Below are 19,979 nucleotides of genomic sequence, written 5' to 3'. Positions count from 1 at the left end.
GAATGGACCCGACAGCCTGAACCTTTCCGAGATGAGCAGGGCACTCTTTCAGGGGGAAAATCCAAGCCTTCTCCACTGGCAGAAGCCACCACATCAGTTAGCATGGGTCATAAAAAGTCAGAATCCCGTGTCATTTCTTGGACCACAATTTTGAAGTTTGAAAGGAAGTGAAAATGCTTCTTAGGAACTCAAACCTTCTGAATCGAATCAAGCAGTACGTGATTTCCAGAGCTTTTCAGTATCCCTGGAGAATTCAAACTTCTTCACACGCACAGAACCTTCGAGGACTTGTAATAACATTTAAACACAATTTCCTCTTCATGGTACCCGTGGGCGAGCTTCAGCTGGGCAACCTTCCCGGCCCCACCCTGGGGCTTGTCTATCTAATGGGCATATTTGGAGGAAGGAGCTGGGACTTCTTGACTCAGTTCTTTCCCTTCTCCTGTAACTTCTACCTGCTCATCAAGAGCATGCCTTGGGGAGAGTTCTCACGGTGGGGGAGCCTGTGGCTGCCCAGTCTGCACCCCAGGACTGAGTGTCTAATCCAGGTCATAGTTACCAGCCCGGCTGGCAGGCATTAAAGTCCAGCATTCATCAGTAACAGGAAGGTAGATACTGTGACTAGCCATGGATATCATGCCTCTTTCTTAATTAGTTCTAAACTCAAGAGAGGAAGAAGGTGTTATTTATTAACACCACTCCCTCTTAACATTAGACAACACCTTTGTTTTAACAAAGAATTCTATATAAATGGAAAAAGTGAGATGGTCTGGATGAGATGCTCTGCCAAGTTGTCAACCATCCATGCCTTGGAAAAACCTACCCACTGAGCTGGATGGTTACACCCAGGCAAGTGCTCACTTACATCCTCCCTCACAGCCACAAAGCCTGCAGGCCTGGGGCCCAGAAGAACATACCAGCCAGCAGACAGAGGCCCTTGAACTTCTGAGCCTCCTAAATGACAACAGATACCATGAAAGGCCTTCACGGAGTCCTCACTTGATCTGTCAATAGGGAAACCATTAGAGATTGATTTCTGGCAAAAATCAGACAATAGTATTGAAATCACCATTCACTCTCAATATGAAGTTTCAAAGTGCAGTTTTCTCAGAACAGATGTCTAGGCATACCTTGGAGATGACTACAAGTTCGGTTCCAGACCACCGCAATAAAACAACCATTGCAATAAAATTAGTCACACAAATTTTTTGGTTTCCCAGTGCATATAAAGATTATGTTTACACTGTACTCAGTTTAGTAAGTGCGCAATAGCATGTCTTTAAAAACAATGTGCATACCTTAAAAATATTTTATTGCTTAAAAATGCTGACACAGAGACATGAAATAAGCACATGCTGTTGGAAAAATGCGGCCAATAGACCTGCGAAATGCAGGGTTGCCACCAACCTTCAACTTGTGAAAAACGCAGTATCTGCAAAGGCAAATAAAGCAAAGAGCAGTAAGATGAGGCATGCCTGGAATCTGTAAGGAGACGATCTTTGCATACATTATTAATTAGGCACATTGGTGCCCATTTATGAAATCTACCCTCCCAGCATGAAAATCTGAAAACTACTTCGATAGAAATCTTTTCCTACAAATTCTAGCAGTTCTCCTTCAAAATAAAAGTAAATAAAATCTGAAGTGACTGTATACCAAACTGTAGTTTAGACGGTGGTAAAGTGAGACTAAGTGAAGGAAAAATAACAGGCCCCTAAAGATTCATTAGTTAAGGAAAAAAAAAAAAAAAAAAAAAAGCCAGGCGGGGTGGCTCACGCCTGTAATCCCAGCACTTTGGGAGGCTGAGGTGGGCAGATCGCCTGAGGTCAGGAGTTCAAGATCAGCCTGGCTAACATGGCAAAACCCCATCTTTACTAAAAATACAAAAAAATTAGCTGGGCGTGGTGGCAAGTACCTGTAATCCCAGCTACTTGGGAGGCTGAGGCAGGAAAATTGCTTGAAGCTGGAAGGCAGAGGTTGCAGTGAGCCAAGATTGTACCACTGCACTTCCGCCTGGGCCACAAGGGCAAAACTCCATCTTCAAAAAATAAAATAAAATATAATAAAATAAAATAAAAATAAAGCAAAAGGGCAAATTTTAAAGAGGATATTTTATTCTCTATGACGAAAAAAAGTACTCCAGTCCCTTTATAAATCTGAACTCCAAAACAGAAATGAGGCCAGGCGCGGTGGCTCACACCTGTAATCCCAGCACTTTGGGAGGCCAAGGCAGACGGATCATCTTAAGTCAGGGGTTCAAGAACAGCTTGGCCAACATGATGGAACCCTGTCTCTACTAAAAATACAAAAAATTAGCCAGGCGTGGTGGCAGGCACCAGTAATACCAACTACTCTCAAGGCTGAGACAGTAGAATCACTGGGTCCCAGAAGGCGGAGGTTGCAGTGAGCCGAGATTGTGCCACTGCACTCCAGCCTGGGCAGCAGAGCGAGCCTCTGTCTCAAATAAAGTAAAATAAAACATAAAACATAAAATAGAAATGAATGACAACACAGTATCTACCTGGAATTTACACTGCCCTGGAATTTACACTGCCCTGTAAACTGCTTGACTGCTTCTGCTTTCCTTGACTGCCACTAAGCTCGTCCAGAGTATTTTTTTTTTTTTTTTTTTTTTTGGCCGTCCTCTATTCTCCCTAGCTCCAGAGCTTAAGAATTTATTTTCTGTGTCCTCTGTCCCAATATCAGTTTGGCTGAAGCAGTATCTCGGGGTTATCTTGCGCCCAGGCTTGTCATGGTAAACTGCTAAACCATTCCTTGCTGATATGATTTGGCTGTGTCCCCACTCAAATCTCACCTTGAACTGTAATAATTCCCATGTGTCAAGGACAGGGCTAAGTGGAGATAACTGAATCATTGGGGGACAGTTCCCCCATACTGTTCTCATGGTAGTGAATAAGTCTCAGAGATCTGATGGTTTTACAAAGGGCAATTCCCCTGCACACTTCTCTTGTCTGCCACCATGTAAGACGTACCTTTGCTCCTCCTTCACTTTCTGCCATGATTGTGAGGCCTCCTCAGCCTGTGAGTCCATTAAACCTCTTTCCTTTATAAATTACCCAGTCTCTGATATATCTTTATTATCAGCATGAGAACAGACTAATACACCTGCTTATTGCATGGCTTACTGACAAACTAGAGGCTGTTTCTGCATGCATCTCCTTTACCTGTAGATCCTTCCTCCTTGAGACTCATTATGCCCATCACAGCAGTGTTTCCCAAGGCACAGAAAGTGAGGAACACGCACCATGTATAATATATTCTGGTTTTATTTAAAAAAAAAAAAAAAAGCAGAAAAAAGACAAATGAGGTGACTGCCTAGCTCACAGTAATTCATGTCCACACTCTTTGACCATGGTGAGCTGCCCAGGGACCTCACAACAAGCCCACTTCTCTGCTGACATTAACCAGAGTCATTTACTATTGCTTACAATCCACAGGTTCTTAATTGAGAATACAGATAAAAGAAAACAACTGCAAGAACATAAGCTAAATCATCAATGCTTTTGTTTGGTTGAATGATGGAGGTTTTTTTTTCTTTAACCATTTATGCATTTTCTCTATTTGCTACAATAAACATAGATTGCACTGGGGTGAATAGTACGGAACTCGAAGGGTTTAGGGTTAATTTCTGTGAAAGACCAAATGTTTCTCTGGTTCTCACTAAAGCCTATAATGTGTTCAAATATGATAAAACCTCTTATACTCAACGTTGTAATGTTAACATGTAATTATTAAAATCACCTGTAACGGGCTCATGGACAATGACAAATTTTTTTCAATAATGCCCAAATAAGTCTCTCTTGGGTGAGTGGGTAAGGGGAGGGGAGTGCCCACTTCTCTAAAGCAAGTGACAGGCAATGGCTCATTTATCCTGTGGTAGCAGGCATGACCAGTGACCATCAGGCTGCCTGCTAGGAAATCTCATTATACCATCACGACTTGGATTTTAAACAATGCTTGCTTTCTGAGTATTTCTTCAACACTCATACAATAAATCTGTGTACTGTCTTCCTTTTATTTTTATTTCATATTCTTAACCCATAAGAGCCAATACAGTAGAGATAAATGAGCCATAGTAACTCAAGTGAGATACTGCAAGCCCCATGGCTTTCTACCAGGGTTGCTGACATTACCTTTCTAGTTTTTATTATATGCGATGCTGTGTAACCCTTATCCGCTAAAAAATCAAAAACTGAAGCTTTACAAACAAAGCAAGACACCATCTTTCTTAAAAAAAAAAAAAAAAAAGAAGAAAGAAAGTATATAAATCATCATCGTCTAAAAATTAGCTGGTGGAGACTGCCTGTGGTCCCAGCTAAACAGGAGGCTGGGGTGGGAGGACTGCTTGAACCCAGGTAGTTGAGGCTGCAGTGAGCCATGACTACACCACTGTACTTGCTCTAGCCTGGGCAATAGAGAGACCCTGTCTCCAAAAACAAAAAAAGGAAAAAAAGAAAGAAATCTGAGATTATTATTAATGTATATATGTCCTGTCACTGTTATAACAGTTAATAATATTTTACACTGTTGCTCAGAGGCCTCATGTTGTAAATAAAATATAAATAAGAAAGGTTTTATAATGGGGAAATTTACCCAAATCCTACCCTTTTATTAAAACACAACTTTTAAATTTCTTGCAAAAAAAATCCCTCACTGCAAGTTTCTGAATGCTACAACACAGCAGCACAAACACCATTCTTGATGTGTTCTATCTTCATGTTCACCGTTAGATGAATCTTTGCAAAGGAGGAGAAAATGTGGGTAGAAGGGTAAATAGAAAATGTGTCACTAGCAAGGAATTAATTAGAGCAAGGTCCACATGCTACGTCTTAGCAGCTCTCTGCTTGGAATGTCATATGTTATTCAAAAAACAATATTTAATTGCAGGATCTCTATGTCAAGAGCAGCAGGGAGATGCTACTTGGCTTGCTTGCTCAAAGGTAAGTTTTATACAAATATTAAAAGATTCTGTCATCCTGTATTGTTAAAAAGAATTACAAATTCCTGTTTCTGAGGTTGTGAGAATCTTATTACTCAACTGGTCAGTGCATATAGCAACTGCTAGAAAATAAAGAACATCTAATACCTTTAGTAACTTCAGTATCATTTTAACATTGTATATCTTTGCAATGTGTTTTCAATCATTAGATAGCCTAGAAACCAAGCAAATCATGCAATATGAGGTGAACCCATCCTTAGAATTAGGTAATTTGCAGAAGATCCCATAAGTGGATCAATGAACAAAAAAGAAGTTCCATTAACTTTTTACTCTTGGTATGTGCAGGAAACACACAGGCAACTGGGGAAATCCCAGAGAAGCCAGTTACAGCCTTAAAGGGTCTGATGGGTCTGGGAGGCAAGATCCAAAACATGGTAACTAACAATATACTATACAAACAGAAGATAAGCACCAAATGAAGCGATCAATGCTAGGGAAATTTGAATTTTAGACTTCAATCAGCTGGGGCTAATGTAACTAGTTTCCAAATCACATTGCTGCTCTGTGGCATTGTTTTTTAATTGTGATTTTAAAAAACACATAACATGGGGTTTACCATTTTAGCCATTTTTCTTTTTTCTTTTTATTCTTTTGAGATGGATTTTCACTCCTGTTGCCCTGGCTGAAGTGCAATGGCACTATCTTGGCTCACAGCAACCTCCACCTCCTGGGGTCAAGTGATTCTCCTGCTTCAGCCTCCCCAGTAGTTGGGATTACAGATGCCCGCCACCACGCCCCGCTAATTTTTTGTATTTTTAGTAGAGACAGGGTTTCACCATGTTGGTCAGGCTAGTCTCGAACTCCTGACCTCAGGTGATCCACCCACCTAGACATTCCAAAATGCTGGCATTACAGGCATAAGCCACTGCGCCCAGCCCATTTTAGCCATTTTTAAGTGCACAGTCAGTAGTGCTGGGTATATTCACAATGTGAAGATCTCCCAATTTTTTCATCTGGCAAAACAAATCTGTACCCATTAAATAGCCCCCATTTCTACCTTCCCACAGCAGACACCATTCTACTTTGTTTCTATTTATGTACCTCGTATTAGTAGAATCATGTAGTATTTTTCTTTTTGTAATTGGCTTATTTCACTTAGCATAGTGTTCTCAAGGTTCATCTATGTTGTGGCATATGGCAGGATTTCCTTCCTTTTTAAGACTGAATAATATACACAGTTTTGCACGTATATAGCACACTCTGCTTCTCCGTTTATCCGAAGATGGATGTTTAGGATCCTTCTACCTCCTGGCTAGCGTGAACAGTACTGCTATGAACATGGGTGTGCAATTATCTCTACAAGATCCTGCTTTCAATCTGGGCATGCCCCCAAAGGAGGATTGCTGGATCATACAGCAACTCTATTTTAAATTTCTTGAGGAACTGCCATAAAATTTTCTACAGCAGTTGCACCATCTTACATTCTGCCCAACAGTGCAGAGGGTACCAATTTCTCCATATCCTCATCAGTACTTGTTTTTGTCTGGTTTGTTTGTTTGTTTGTTTTTAAATAGTAGCCATTCTAGTAAGTGTGAGCTGGTATCTCACTGTGATTTTGATTTGCATTTCTTAAATGATTAGTGATATTCCTTGACATAACTTCTTGAAGACTGAGCAAAACGCTAGGATAATAGTGAAGGCAGTTTTTCAACATGGACTAATCTATCTAAGGAACAGACATTTGCCAGAATGAACATGAACGTTAGAAATGCAGCAGGAGGCTGGGCGCGGTGGTTCACACCTGTAATCCCAGCACTTTGGGAGGCTGAGGCGGGAGGATCATGAGGTCAGGAGATCGAGACCATCCTGGCTAACACGGTGAAACTCTGTCTCTACTAAAAATACAAAAACTTGGCCAGGCATGGTGGTGGGCGCCTGTAGTCCCAGCTACTCGGGAGGCTGAGGCAGGAGAATGACATGAACCCGGGAGGCGGAGCTTGCAGTGAGCCGAGATCACGTCACTGCACTCCAGCCTGGGTGACAGAGCAAGACTCTGTCTCAAAAACAAAAGAAAAAAATGCAGCAGGATCCTGGTAGCTTCAGACTCGCACTCTCCCACTACTGATCCACTGGGAAATGGTGGTGGGAGAGGGATGGTGAAGAAAAATAACTCAAAAACAACAACAACAACAAAACACTCACTCCTGTAGTTCACTAGATTAATAGAGCTGAGATTTCTCATCTCATATGGCCACCCATACTTCAGTTCTAATTCCAAGTACACATACATGTGATTTAAGAGTTCTGGTCTCCTCCACTTACTGGGAAAATGTCCCAGACTACATTATGCTCCAAAAGAACAAGAGCAGAAAACTGGTGAAATGAGTTATACAGCTAGAAGTCACAGCAACAGTCAATAGCACATTTTTCAAATGGTTTGTTAAAATAAAACAATGGGAGTTGTTATACAGTTGTGTTGAACTACATCTCCCCTCCTCCACACACTAAAAAGATGAAGTCCTAATCCCTGGTACCTGTGAATATGAACTTATTTGGAAAGTTTTTTTTTGCAAAGTTTTTTTCTTTGCAAATGATCAAGTTGCAATGAAGTCAGTAGGACAGGCCCTAATCGAGTATGACCATGTCCTTATGAAAGGGGAAAATACAGAGACACATACTTGCACAGCAAGAAAACCACATGAAGATGATGGTAGAGACAGAGGCTCTATCTATAAACCAAGGAAAGCCACAGATTACCAGCAAACCTCTAGGAGCCAGGAGAGAAGCACAGGACCAATTTTTCCTCACAACCCTTAGAAGGAACCAGCCCTGCTGACACCTTGATCTCAGACAGCTGGTCTCCAGAGCTGAGACCATACAACACTTCGATTCTTCAAGCCCACCAGTTTGTGGTACTTTGTTTCAGCAGCACTAGCTAACTCATACACTATAATTCAATAAATGTCAACTTAAGTCATTAAGGGATGGATTAGCCCAGAAAAATGGGCTACGACTAACGCGTTCCCCCAATGCTACAGCAGAGACAGTGACAGCAGGGACTTCCAACCATCACTGACCTCCCCAAGAGTTCATGTGGGTACAAGGGATGTACAAAAAAGCCCTTGTTTTCAGTCAGTACCTTGTGTGCCACTAAACAATAACCAGAGACAAAACCAACTCTCCAGGCCCCTGGATCCAGCATTTTAGAAGCCAGAGAAGAGGGCAAAAATAAGTTTCGAAGCTAAGCAAGGCAACTTGTACCTACCCACATAAAGACTCTAACAGCCCGGTTGGCAGGACGCCGGAGGGCTGTTGGCAGTGTCTTGGTTTCTGCTGAACCAGTTTTCTGGAGAAAATCAGAACTTTATTTTCTAATAAAGCTCGGACCTTTCAGGAGCTTCAAAAGAGACACAAGGCGGGGAGGGTCCTGACAGGAAAGTCTGCCTTAGAGAAATGGTCCTTAAAATGGAAAGGAAGGGAAACGGAAGAAGAAACACTCTTGGTTTCATGAGGGAGTGCAGAGTCCACAGTTAGCAAACACTCGTACTGTTGTGCTTGGAGTGAGGGTTCTCCTCGTTTCATGGGAATAATTGGTGAGATCGTAATAAACCCCAAGGCATGTTCAGAGGAATGATGCAAATCCAAGCAGCTCAGTCCTGTGGGCAACAAACTGGAGGTCCCATCATCATGGAGAAATCTACCTGGATGGATGCAATGAGCTGTGAAATGCAACTGAAATCGAGTCAATAAAGGGAAAAGAGTTGTTCTCAGCACTGGATCATGAAACCAGACATCCCATTTAACAGCTCGAATAAAATATGTCATCTTCGTCCTCACAAAAATAATTAAATCAGGCTAAGAGATAAGATGGTTAATAGTAACATCCGAGGGTTTTTCAGCTCTTATATTCAACTTATGCTGTGACTACTACATAAACCAGTCTCTTTCTTCATCATTTGAATTCTACTGCTAAGACTGTCTAGAAATTAAGAGCATGTCTGGGAATCCCAGGACTGATGTGTGAATGAAAGGTATTCTTACCGAATGAAAGCTATTCTTACCGAATGAAAGGTATTCTTACTGATGCCTGCCATGCGAAGCCATGTCCTGTAGGTGAAGGGGTGAAGGATCAGTCGGGGGGTACAAAGGATCCCATGGTCAGAGAATGCAGGAATGGAAGCCAAGGCAGAGGAGGAGAGCCTGAGGTTAGCGAGGCAGGGGTGGAGGCAGCCCACGCCTCGCAGCCTTCATGTTCTCTGTGAGGCAGAAGTCGTGGTCTCCAACCACAGAGGCTGGCCTGGCTCTTCTCTCACTGCCTGCCTGCGGGCCGAGCTCCACAGATTGCTCACCTCGGTTCTCTTACTCCGGGGCTTCTGGCTGGGGTCAGCAAATGGGAGTCCCTGGCAAGGGATGGGTGGTCAGGAAGATAGGGACTCAGTTGTTTCGCCTACCCCTCCAGAACTGTGAGATAGTAACTGCCTACTGTTGAAGCCACGGGTTTGTAGCACTTTGTTATGGCTGCCCTAGGAAAGTAATTCAGCTTTCAAACATGAAAAAGGGTATTGTTGTGATAACCTAACAACTCCACAAATGCCCTCTGGTCTTGCTCTGCAATGCTTTACACACTCAGTCTTATGCCGAGATCAAAGGAAATGGAGCACCTGAATTCTATTTGTGGCAGAAATACTTACCAACAAATGGTCACTGGAAGACGGGATAATAGCCAACTGCACTTCATAGTTCACGTCACAGGCAAATTACATCAAAACTAAACAATGAGCTGAAGACAGAAACTGACCTGCTCCTTTCTAATGCTTTTGAACTGAGTCCTCTGAAAACACCGGATCTAAATGCTTTTCCAGCGTGGTGGTCACCCAGGTGTGACAAGCTTAACAGAGGAACTTCTGGGAAGATGAAATTGGAATGTAACGAGTAAATATAACTTTCCTAACATAAATTGAAACCAAGCAATCAACTTCCATGTGTTACTTCCAGTTTGTACCATTTACATAATCACTAACAATCTTGGAAGTTAATTTCCAGAGCCACAGATTATTCTTTGTGATAAAAAAACAAAGCAGTGTCTTCTATGGCCAGGTGCTGTGCTTCACGCCTGTGATTCCAGCACTTTGGGAGGCTGAGACGGGGGGATGGGGGGGGGTCACCTGAGATCAGGAGTTCGAGACCAGCCTGGACAACATGATGAAACTCCATCTCTCCTAAAAATACAAAAATTAGCTGGGCATGGTGGTGGGTGCCTGTAGCCCCAGTTGCTGGGGGGGCTGAGGCAGGAGAATCACTTGAACTCGGGAGGCGGAGGTTGCAGTGAGCCAAGATCGTGCCACTGCACTCCAGCCTGGCAACAAAGCGAGACTCCGTCTCAAAAAACAAACAAACAAAAAGAAATGTCTTCTATTGGCAACATTAGCAATGTTCCTTTCACGTCAACTGAGGGAAGACTTTATTTCAAGTAAACCATTTGTCACAGAGTTGACTTCCTAGTCCTCGGTGACAGCACTGAGCCATCCAGGCTGTAAACCTGATGACTGTGGGTGCTCTCCTACTCCCGGGGGGCTCCCTGCTTCTGTCCCATCAGCTGCCATGCCCTGTCAGGTCTACCTCCTGGGTTTCTCCTGTATCTGTCAGCCCTCTGACATTCCTTCTGCAGGGCCCTGGCCCTTATCAGTAACTACCATGTGGAGATGATATTGCCAAAACCCCTAGTCACTGGGCTTTCCTTCTGCAGACTCCGCCCTCTTCAACCCATCCTGCCCATTGAAGAGCACCTTCCAACCGGGCGCGGTGGCTCAGGCCTGTAATCTCAGCACTTTGGGAGGCCAAGGCGGCCGGGTCATGAGGTCAAGAGATAGAGACCATCCTGGCCAACATGGTGAAACTCCATCTCTACTAAAAATAAAAAATTAGCTGGGCATGGTGGTGCACACCTGTAGTCCTAGCTATTCAGGAGGCTGAGGCAGAAGAATCACTTGAACCCGGGAGGTGGAGGTTGCAGTGAGCCGATATCGTGCCACTGCACTCCAGCCTAGCAACAGAGCAAGAGTCCATCTCAAAAAAAAAAAAAAAAAGAGCACCATCCACTGGCACCTGTCACAGGCGCTAGCACAGCTAACACACCGTGTTATCCTAAAGGCTCTGCATGGCCCCAGACCATTAACAAAGTGAGTGACACACAGGCGTAGGTGTTGGTGGTCCTGGGATGGGCTGGGACTCCATCTCCTTCTCTCCAGCACTCTGATCCGCCCCAAGTCACTTAGCCCTGTGAGACTAATCGGTGTTATTCACACCTGCCTCATAGGTTCACTTAGCAACAAATGAGATAATGTACGCACAGACTTGGCACAATGTCTGGTACACAGCAAGGGATTTTTCAGAGGGTGGTTATTATTTTCATTCATTTTCTTATCACCAGTAGCACCTTGCTCCCATGTCGATACACATTTGTGAAACCCATATCATGTTTCCAAGACCACATTCCATAAAATGAAACCAGAGCCACAGATTTCCATTGTGGGTATCTGGTCCAACTTCCTGTTTGTATAAATGAGGAAACAAAAATGAGGAAACACAGGCTCTCGTTCAAAGTTACAAAGTGCTAACAGCTCTGAGAATTGCTCTTTTACATGATCATTCTATCTACAGAAGAGAAATCCCAAACTATTAAGTCATTTTGTGTCTGTCTTATGAGTTAAAATCATTATCTCCAACTCAAATGCTCAAAGTGATAGAACACAGCAAAGAACTGAACGTTCAAACATGGCAGATAGTTTTTATAAATCAGTCCATTTACTATGTGCAATGTTTTTAGACTTACATTCTAACACAAGAACATCCAGCTGGCTGAGCGCTTCCTTCAAATGAACCCGCAGAGCCCATATTGAGAAGACCTGCCCCAGAGGATCTTGAAATCCTATGTCTACCTTAAAACTATTCATTTAGTCTATGGTAGAGGGATGCATGGTTCACCCAGGAACATCCTGACTCCAGGAAAATGGAAAAGTTTTGAAGCTAAGAAAATAGAGGAGATCAAGAAATCAGCAAAGCAAAAATGCACGTAAAACTTCTGAGCTCAAAGGGCAACCCCCTCAATTTTAAAGTTGATTAAATTGAAGCTCACAGAAGCTGCAGGTAAGTCCACGAAAAGGCACTAAACGAGCTTGGCAGAAATGGAGGTTTCACGGCAATTGTCCAAGTGGTGCTGGGTTCTTATAGACCTTCCTAAAGCCACCTGGGACTCTGGCTTAGGTAATGATTCCCCCCTCCAAAGAAAGCCCCAGTTTGATGTGAGACTCCAGACAGCTGTGGTCTAAGAGGAACGACTCCATCTGACACAAGCACATGATTTTTTATTCTCAAGGGCTTTCATTCGCTTTCTTTTCTCCCATTGATCCAGCCAACAGCTCTACATTGAAAGCAGGGCCTCAATTCTGTGAAAGAACAAGAAGGAAACTAAAGTTCAGGGTGAAAGGAAGGAAGAGAACCTACTTTCATGAGAACCAAATATGTGTTCTCTGCAAGGTGTTTTTGCAGAAGATCTCATGAGAGCCTGGGCCTCAAGTGGTAGGTATTCTCCACGTGTAGAGATAAGATGACCAGCCACTCAGGCAGAGCCACACAGGCAGGAAGTGAGGCAGCCCGGACCCAGGGCCTGCATTTCCCCTTAACCCCTCTGTTTCTTATCATTGAGAATATTGTTTCCATTTAAAAGAGAAAAAAAGCAGCTTTTCAAACTTCCTACATTTTCTCAGATTACGGCCCATTTAAAAGTCAGATTCAGACATTCTCAATTAGTTTATTCTTTTTATTCGGTTCTGATTTTTTTTTCAGGGAGAAAATAGCAAACAGCTGTTAAAGAATTACTGCAAGCATATCAGAGCTGCAGAATTGACTTTGATCACAAGGGTCTTAACTACAGCTGAAAGGGGTGCACACAAACATTTCAGACCAGCACTTAAATTCTACTCTTTGCCCCTGAGACGCCAGAAAGGAAAGCTAACAGTATTTAGCTAAAATGATTTATGAAAAAAATTTTTCCTCTATTAAAATAGCCAAAATAGCCTTTAAATTTAATCTCATGGGGCTAGACTCAGACAAGCACCATTTATCACTCCAAGTTAAATAAAACACAGAAATGACCATGCGAAGCAAAGTAGCTTTAAATTCTGTTTCAGAAACTTTGCAAATAAAGGGAGCCAAAAGCAACAGTGATAAGAAAAAAAGAAATGTTGACTTATTTTTTAAAGCTGGGTGAACATGCTAAGTTCCCTCTGCTTGCTCTAGTTCAAAGTGTAGCTGCGTACAGCGGCAAAAGCAGTCCTGGGCACACACGCCTCCCTGCAGGTCTGAAAGGGCCAATTAAATTTTATTTGGGTCTCTCCTCCTCCTGTCCTCCTCCACCACCTCCACGTCTTACGTGTGAAGCATTTGGGGCAAAAGAAGAAAATTAAGTAGTCCTGGGATCTAAACACCTTCCTTCCATTATCACTACAATGAGACCACTCGAGGGACAGCCCCACTGCCACGGAGGGACTCCATTCCAGGAGAGTCAGAACTGCAACACTTACAGAAAAGACAGACCCCACCCCCTCAAGGCCTTTAGTTAAATGTGTATTTCACCTCTTTTGGGGGAGAAAAATAGAAAGAAAAAAAAAAAAACACTTTCTTCAGCTTACAAAAAGGGTACATTCCCTAAGATGACTGAAAAAGAAGTTAAGAAGGAAAACAGGCCGGGCACAGTGGCTCATGCCTATAATCACAGCACTTTTAGGAGGCCAACGCAGGAGGATCACTTCAGTCCAGGAGTTTGAGACCAGCCTGGGCAACATAGCGAGACCTCTGTATCTACAAAAAGTAAAAAAAAAAATTAGCTACATGTGGTAATGCGTGCCTGTAGTCTCAGCAACTAGGGGGGCTGTGGTGGGAGGCCTGCTGAGCCCGGAAGGTCAAGGCTGCAGTGAGCCAGGATTGCTCCACTGCACTCCAGCCTGGGTGACAGAGAAGACTCTGTCTCCAAAAAATGAAAATACATTGGGAAACAAAATTCATTAGAAATAAAAAAGATGTGGCTGGGTGCAGTGGCTCAGGCCTGTCATCCAAATACTTCGGGAGGCCAAATGGGAGGACTGCTTGACCAGGAGTTCCAAACTGGACAACATAGCGAGACCTCGTCTCTACAAATAAAAATAAAAATAAATTAGCCCGGTGTGCTGGCATGCACCTGTGGTCCCAGCTACTAGGGAAGCTAAGCCAAGAGGGCTGCTTATGTCCAGGAGTTTGAGGCTGCAGTGAGCTATAATCGTGCCACTGCACTCCAGCCCGAGTGACAGAGCAAGATCTTATCTCAAGAAAACACTTTTTAATAAATAAATATAGACAGAGAGAAAAAGAACACACTTCCACAAAGGCACAATTGCTACCAGTGAGCACAAGGCCAGCCCCTGATGTCAACTGCAGGGCCACAAAGAGGAAACCCTGAGCTTTCTGAAAAGACAAACTTCGGCTCTGTCCCTTTTGCTGAGATGGAGCTTATGAAGTCAGCTCTAGAATCTGTCACCAGTGGAGACCTTACCCTGAACCAGAGCCCTCGGAGAATAAGCTCCCTATTGATCTCAAACCTAGGTTTCAGTGAAAATTAAAGGAATGAAAGAACTGTTACATTTCAAAAGGCATAATAATGAAATGAAATCAATGTTTAATCAAGTATGGACTCAATTTGTAACACTCCTCATTAGGTCTCCAAGATAGCACAGGTGATTCTGACACCAGGAAAGAACCTATGTGGTCTTTTATGATATACGAACTCATTACTTTTCTCAAAAACTTTAGGTCTTCTCTGATTTCAACTTAAACTTGAGTTTTCTACTAATGATGTATTATCAAGAAAATATCTGATTTCTTTCCATCTTCCATTTCCCATGATCAAACAGCATGGAGTTCAGCCCTATGTGGTACAGTAAGTTTTATGTAAACAGCCACCCCACATGCACATAAGGCCAGTCATGACATTTCCCGAGGCCCGCGACTGGCATGTGACATATAAATCGTGGCATGCTTCTTCACTCTCATCACACAGCTTTCTTTAGCACTTAGGAGGCACACGGTACCCACTGTGTCTAACCAGGTTTTGAGGGCCTTAGGGTTTGCTGTAAGGTTAAAAATCTCTTTCCTCAAATATTTTACCATCTGTCTGGAAAATTCACAAATACAGTCACAAAAAGTTAATTCGTCAAGAAGGATGTCAACACAGGGTCCTCACTTCCAAAGAAGGAAAGGGGTTGGGAGCAGCCTTTAACATCATCTGGCCCCAGTGCCTAATTTTGCAGATTAAAAAACTGAGTCACTGCACCAGGAATAATGAGTGCGAGGGGCAAGATTAGAGACCATGATTCAAGGTCTGATTGGAGGGGAGCTATCAGCACTGTCGGGGGAGAAAGCTGGCCTGCAGCAGGAGTCTGGGAGAGGCCCGCCAGTTGGTGGGATTTTGACCAATGTGTTCGGGGTGAGGGTGGGTTTTTAGAAAGTGGTGAGAACAGCGCAGCATGGGATGAGGATGTGGGATGTGGGGTGTGAGAGGGGCAGGCCAAGCTGACCAGGGACCACCTGTGTGGAAGTAGGAGGCAGAGGAAGTCCGCAAATCTCACAAAGGAGGCGGCTTAGTGCCCAAAAGATGGGTAAGTTGAGGGTCCTGTGGGCCGAACTCCAATTCCAGCGCCACCTTCACGCTGTGAAAACACAGGAAGGGACTCAGAAGCTCTTCCCACTTGCTCTTTCCCTTGTTATGCTAGGACAGCACCAACTCTCCTATAGTTAAATGACCGAGCAGAACTGTGACCAGTCAGTTTCATGCACAGGCACTGTTGTGGTGTAGGATATGATGATGAACAAGAACAAGAGGCCTTGCCCTCCAAGAAGTGGCCACTCGGCCGGGCGTGGTGGCTCAAGCCTGTAATCCCAGCACTTTGGGAGGCCAAGACGGGCGGATCACGAGGTCAAGAGATCGAGACCATCCTGGCTAACACGGTGAAACCCCGTCTCTATTAAAAAAAAATACAAAAAACTAGCTGGGCGAGGTGGTGGGCGCCTGTAGTCCCAGCTACTCGGGAGGCTGAGGCAGGAGAATGGCGTGAACCCGGGGGGCAGAGCTTGCAGTGAGCTGAGATCCGGCCACTGCACTCCAGCCTGGGCGACAGAGCAAGACTCCGTCTCAAAAAATAAAAAAATAAAATAAGTGGCCACTCGACCTGCAAGAGGCCAATAACTAAGCAGGTAAACAAATAAGAGGGTGTTCCAGCATGAGAAGCTAATGCAGAAGACAAACAGCCAAGGACTGTGCTTGAGAAGAACAATGGGAGCTGCCCGGGCACCTCCCAGTGTACAGGGCCCCTCCACGCAGGCTCATTGCTGTCTCCCAGGCTCCCCGAGCTACAAAGCCCACGCTTGATCCTCAGGCAAAGGATGAATCCTACATAAGTCTCAGGAGCTACAAAAGCTCGAGTACAGCAGTGACAAGACAGGAACAGGAGAAAGTTACAGGGATCGTTTCCTGCGATGATGGTTGTCAGCGCCGAGTTCCCTCGGCCACAACTAACTCCTGCCCCTGCTCTCCTGGGGGGCTTCGGGGCTTGTGCCACCGTCCACCCGCCTGCAACTGGCCACTCCCGCTAACCCTTCGACAGGCACTAGGTGTCTTTTTTGTCACCTGTGAGCATCTTCCCCAAGCATTTTTTACCACGGCTGCTCAAAAGAAGCAAAAAATAAAACTAAAAAAATAAAAATGGCAGCCGGGCGCGGTGGCTCAAGCCTGTAATCCCAGCACTTTGGGAGGCCGAGGCGGGCGGATCACAAGGTCAGGAGATCGAGACCACAGTGAAACCCCGTCTCTACTAAAAATACAAAAAACTAGCCGGGCGCAGTGGCGGGCGCCTGTAGTCCCAGCTACTCAGGAGGCTGAGGCAGGAGAATGGCGGGAACCTGGCAGGCGGAGCTTGCAGTGAGCTGAGATCCAGCCACTGCACTCCAGCCTGGGCGACAGAGCAAGACTCCGTCTCAAAAAATAAAAAATAAAAAATAAAAATGGCTGTGTCTTATTTCCTCTGCTCTTCCTATAGAAACACTGCTAATGAAAATACACAAACTGAATAAACACTTGGAGAGGAAACCATCTGCTTCATCCTACTAATGTCAGTGGGAACAGTGTTTGTTTACTAGCAGGGTCATGAGGAGGGGACACAGAAAACCTTCCCAGGAACCATCAGAGAACTGGTCTGGGCGGGCATAGGGGCACCTTCTTAACCCTTTCAGATGCCCAAGAGTCACTCCGTTTCATAACCTCTGGTTGGAAGAGAAAGTTACATATATCATAAACCACAGGCTGAAGCTTATTTGCACAGTGTTTTCCACACAAAGATAAAACACCATGCAATTTACTATAAATACTGCCCTTGAACTTTCCACTCCGCAGAGGAGATACCTAAAAAGACCATTCAAGTTCAACCGCAAAGGTGCTTGTGGAACCAGCTACGGAACAGAAAAGATCTTGGAGCTAACTGCCAAAGCCTTCCAAAAGGTAGCGCACTTTAATCATAATTGTTTTTGGGTACAAAGAAAGACGCAGACACCATGGAGAAGATGTTGTGGTTCTTTGTGCCAGGAAGCATTTAGGGGATTTGCATTTTAAACGACTGCTTTACCTACAAATCCATATTTTAAAACAAAATTAATAAGCTAAGGCCCAGGAAATTCAACCCCCAGAGAAAGGCACCAGTCATCCCCAAAGGAAACTGCAGGGACTTCTGGCCCGGTGCCCGGCTCAGCTGCGTGGTGAATGCACGAGAGCCATGAGAAGTCCTTCACTTGGGGCACTCCATCAAAGGATGTTTCCAGGGTCAGACACTTGGCCTTGAATTCCCAGCAAAAAGTTCCACAGCAAAGTTTTAAAGCAAGACCAGGGGGCTGAGTCTCTCACAATCCCGTAGTCACCTTCCTCCCAATCCCTGATGACTGAGCCAGCACAGCCGATGCCTTCCAGATGCCGCTGGCCTGGCTGTGGCTGCTCTTAAAGAGCACGAGGTAGTGACTCAGAATCAGCTCCACCACCACCAATGCTGATATATGACTTTCTACAGCCAGTTAAGGAATATATCTATTGCCCAGAGGCTAAGAGAAACATTCTGACCAAACTAGAAAAATTAAAATATGGCCGGGCATGATGGCTCACGCCTGTAATCCCAGCACTTTGGGAGGCTGAGGTGGGCAGATCACAAGGTCAGGAGATCGAGAGCATCCTAGCCAACATGGTGAAACCCCGTCTCTACTAAAAATACAAAAATTGGCCGGGTGTGGTGGCACACATCTGTAATCCCAGTTACTTGGGAGGCTGAGGCAAGAGAATCGCTTAAACCCGGGAGGAGGAGATTGCAGTGAGCCGAGATTGCACCACTGCACTTCAGCCTGGAGACAGAGCAAGACTCCGTCTCAAAAAAAGAAAAAGAAAAAGAAAAATATGAATGGAGGAGACATGTGAAAACAAACAATGGCATTAATTCTACTTGTAAAATAAACTCACTCTAACAGTGAGTAAACATTTAATTAGCACCTACTATACACCAGGTGCCATGCTAGATGCTGGGGATATAGACAGAACAGGCAGGCAGTTGGAAGTGCACGTCATTACTACTAATCTCGTGTTTAGTTAAGCTCTTACTACATGTCAAGAATTGTTCCAAACACTTTGTCACCTCTTTTTCTACTCTCATATAGTATAGAGTTTATTATTAGCCTCATTTTATCAATACAGACAGGTTAAATAACTTGTTCACGCTGCACAACTATCAGTAGGAGACGCCGGGATTTGAACTCAGGCTCCTTCATGCATCCGATAGGTGTATGAGTAAAGAGGTCTGCAGGAAGGAAGAAAAAGCCCTGTCCGCTGCCTGACAGAGTAGGCATCCAGGTAAAACTGATAGGGCTTATAAGAATGCATAGGAGTTTATCAGAGAGCATGAGAAAGGTTCCTTCCAGACAAAGGGCTTATAAATGCAAAGCATAAGCCATCAGAAATTATGAAGAAAAATAATTTTAAAAGATAAAAACACACTTTTATTACTACTTCTTGGGCAGGGAGTTCCTAGATAGGTGCTAAATAGTAGCTAGGAATGGGGTCTTGACTTACTTTGGTTTCAAGAAGAACTGAAGGTGAGTGCAGCCCAACGATCCCTGGAGTGAGTGCACACAAGAGCAGCATGTGCCAGTTCCACGGTCCAACCCACTCAGCAGAACGCCGTGTAATAGAATGTGCTGCTAGAAACCTGGGCTCAGAAGTCCTTCACAGTACTGAATAGGAAACACTGAAACCAAACACCTCACTGAACCAGCCTGACAACAAACACAAAAAAGCGGGTGAGGTGGCACACATATGGACCACACGTGCCAGGAGGCCCAATTCTAACCGGACGGCAGGGACTCTCCTCAACAGAGTCTATGATTTTAGGAGATTAGCAATAGCTTTGTTTACCAAAATACAAAGCTGTCCTAAGTCCCTGAAAGATACAAATTCCACAAGAAAATCAGAAAACACAAAGGTGGTTTGCAGTGTGCAATAAATTGGTGGTTTTAAGCATAGCTATTCTGAGTTTATCTTTTCCTGAGACGTTTAATGTTAGTTCATATGCTCTGAGCGATGTTCTTTGAAATAAATATAATTTGCTGACTCATATCCCATAAATGATTAAATGATGGGTTACCAACGTTAATGCCGGCTATTAAATTCCAGCCCCTCTAGCCAACAGGAATGACACACAGATCGTCTCCACGTTAAAAACAGGTGTGCTCCGAGAGTTTCTTGATAAGTTGGCTGCTTGGAACTCAAGAGTTATTTTCCTCCCCCACAAACAATATTAGACGTGGTATTTGATACTCAAGACAGAAAACCCAAAATACTAGATCCGAGGCGTGCTTCGCGTTCTCTGGACTGAGCCCATGAGAGGGAGTGGGCCGGCCGCTT

General features: G+C 44.2%; 1 protein-coding gene across 3 annotated transcripts in view; it reads right to left on the bottom strand.

The window, feature by feature from the left end:
• Positions 1-19,979, bottom strand: part of FARP1 (FERM, ARH/RhoGEF and pleckstrin domain protein 1) — a 295,496-nt gene that overhangs the window by 209,441 nt on the left and 66,076 nt on the right. The window lies entirely within an intron of this gene.

Source organism: Chlorocebus sabaeus, chromosome 3 (assembly GCF_047675955.1).
Source record: "Chlorocebus sabaeus isolate Y175 chromosome 3, mChlSab1.0.hap1, whole genome shotgun sequence".
NCBI classification, from domain to species: Eukaryota; Metazoa; Chordata; class Mammalia; order Primates; family Cercopithecidae; genus Chlorocebus; species Chlorocebus sabaeus.
Note: the sequence above shows the minus strand (reverse complement) of the source record. Positions and strands in the feature narration are given on the sequence as shown.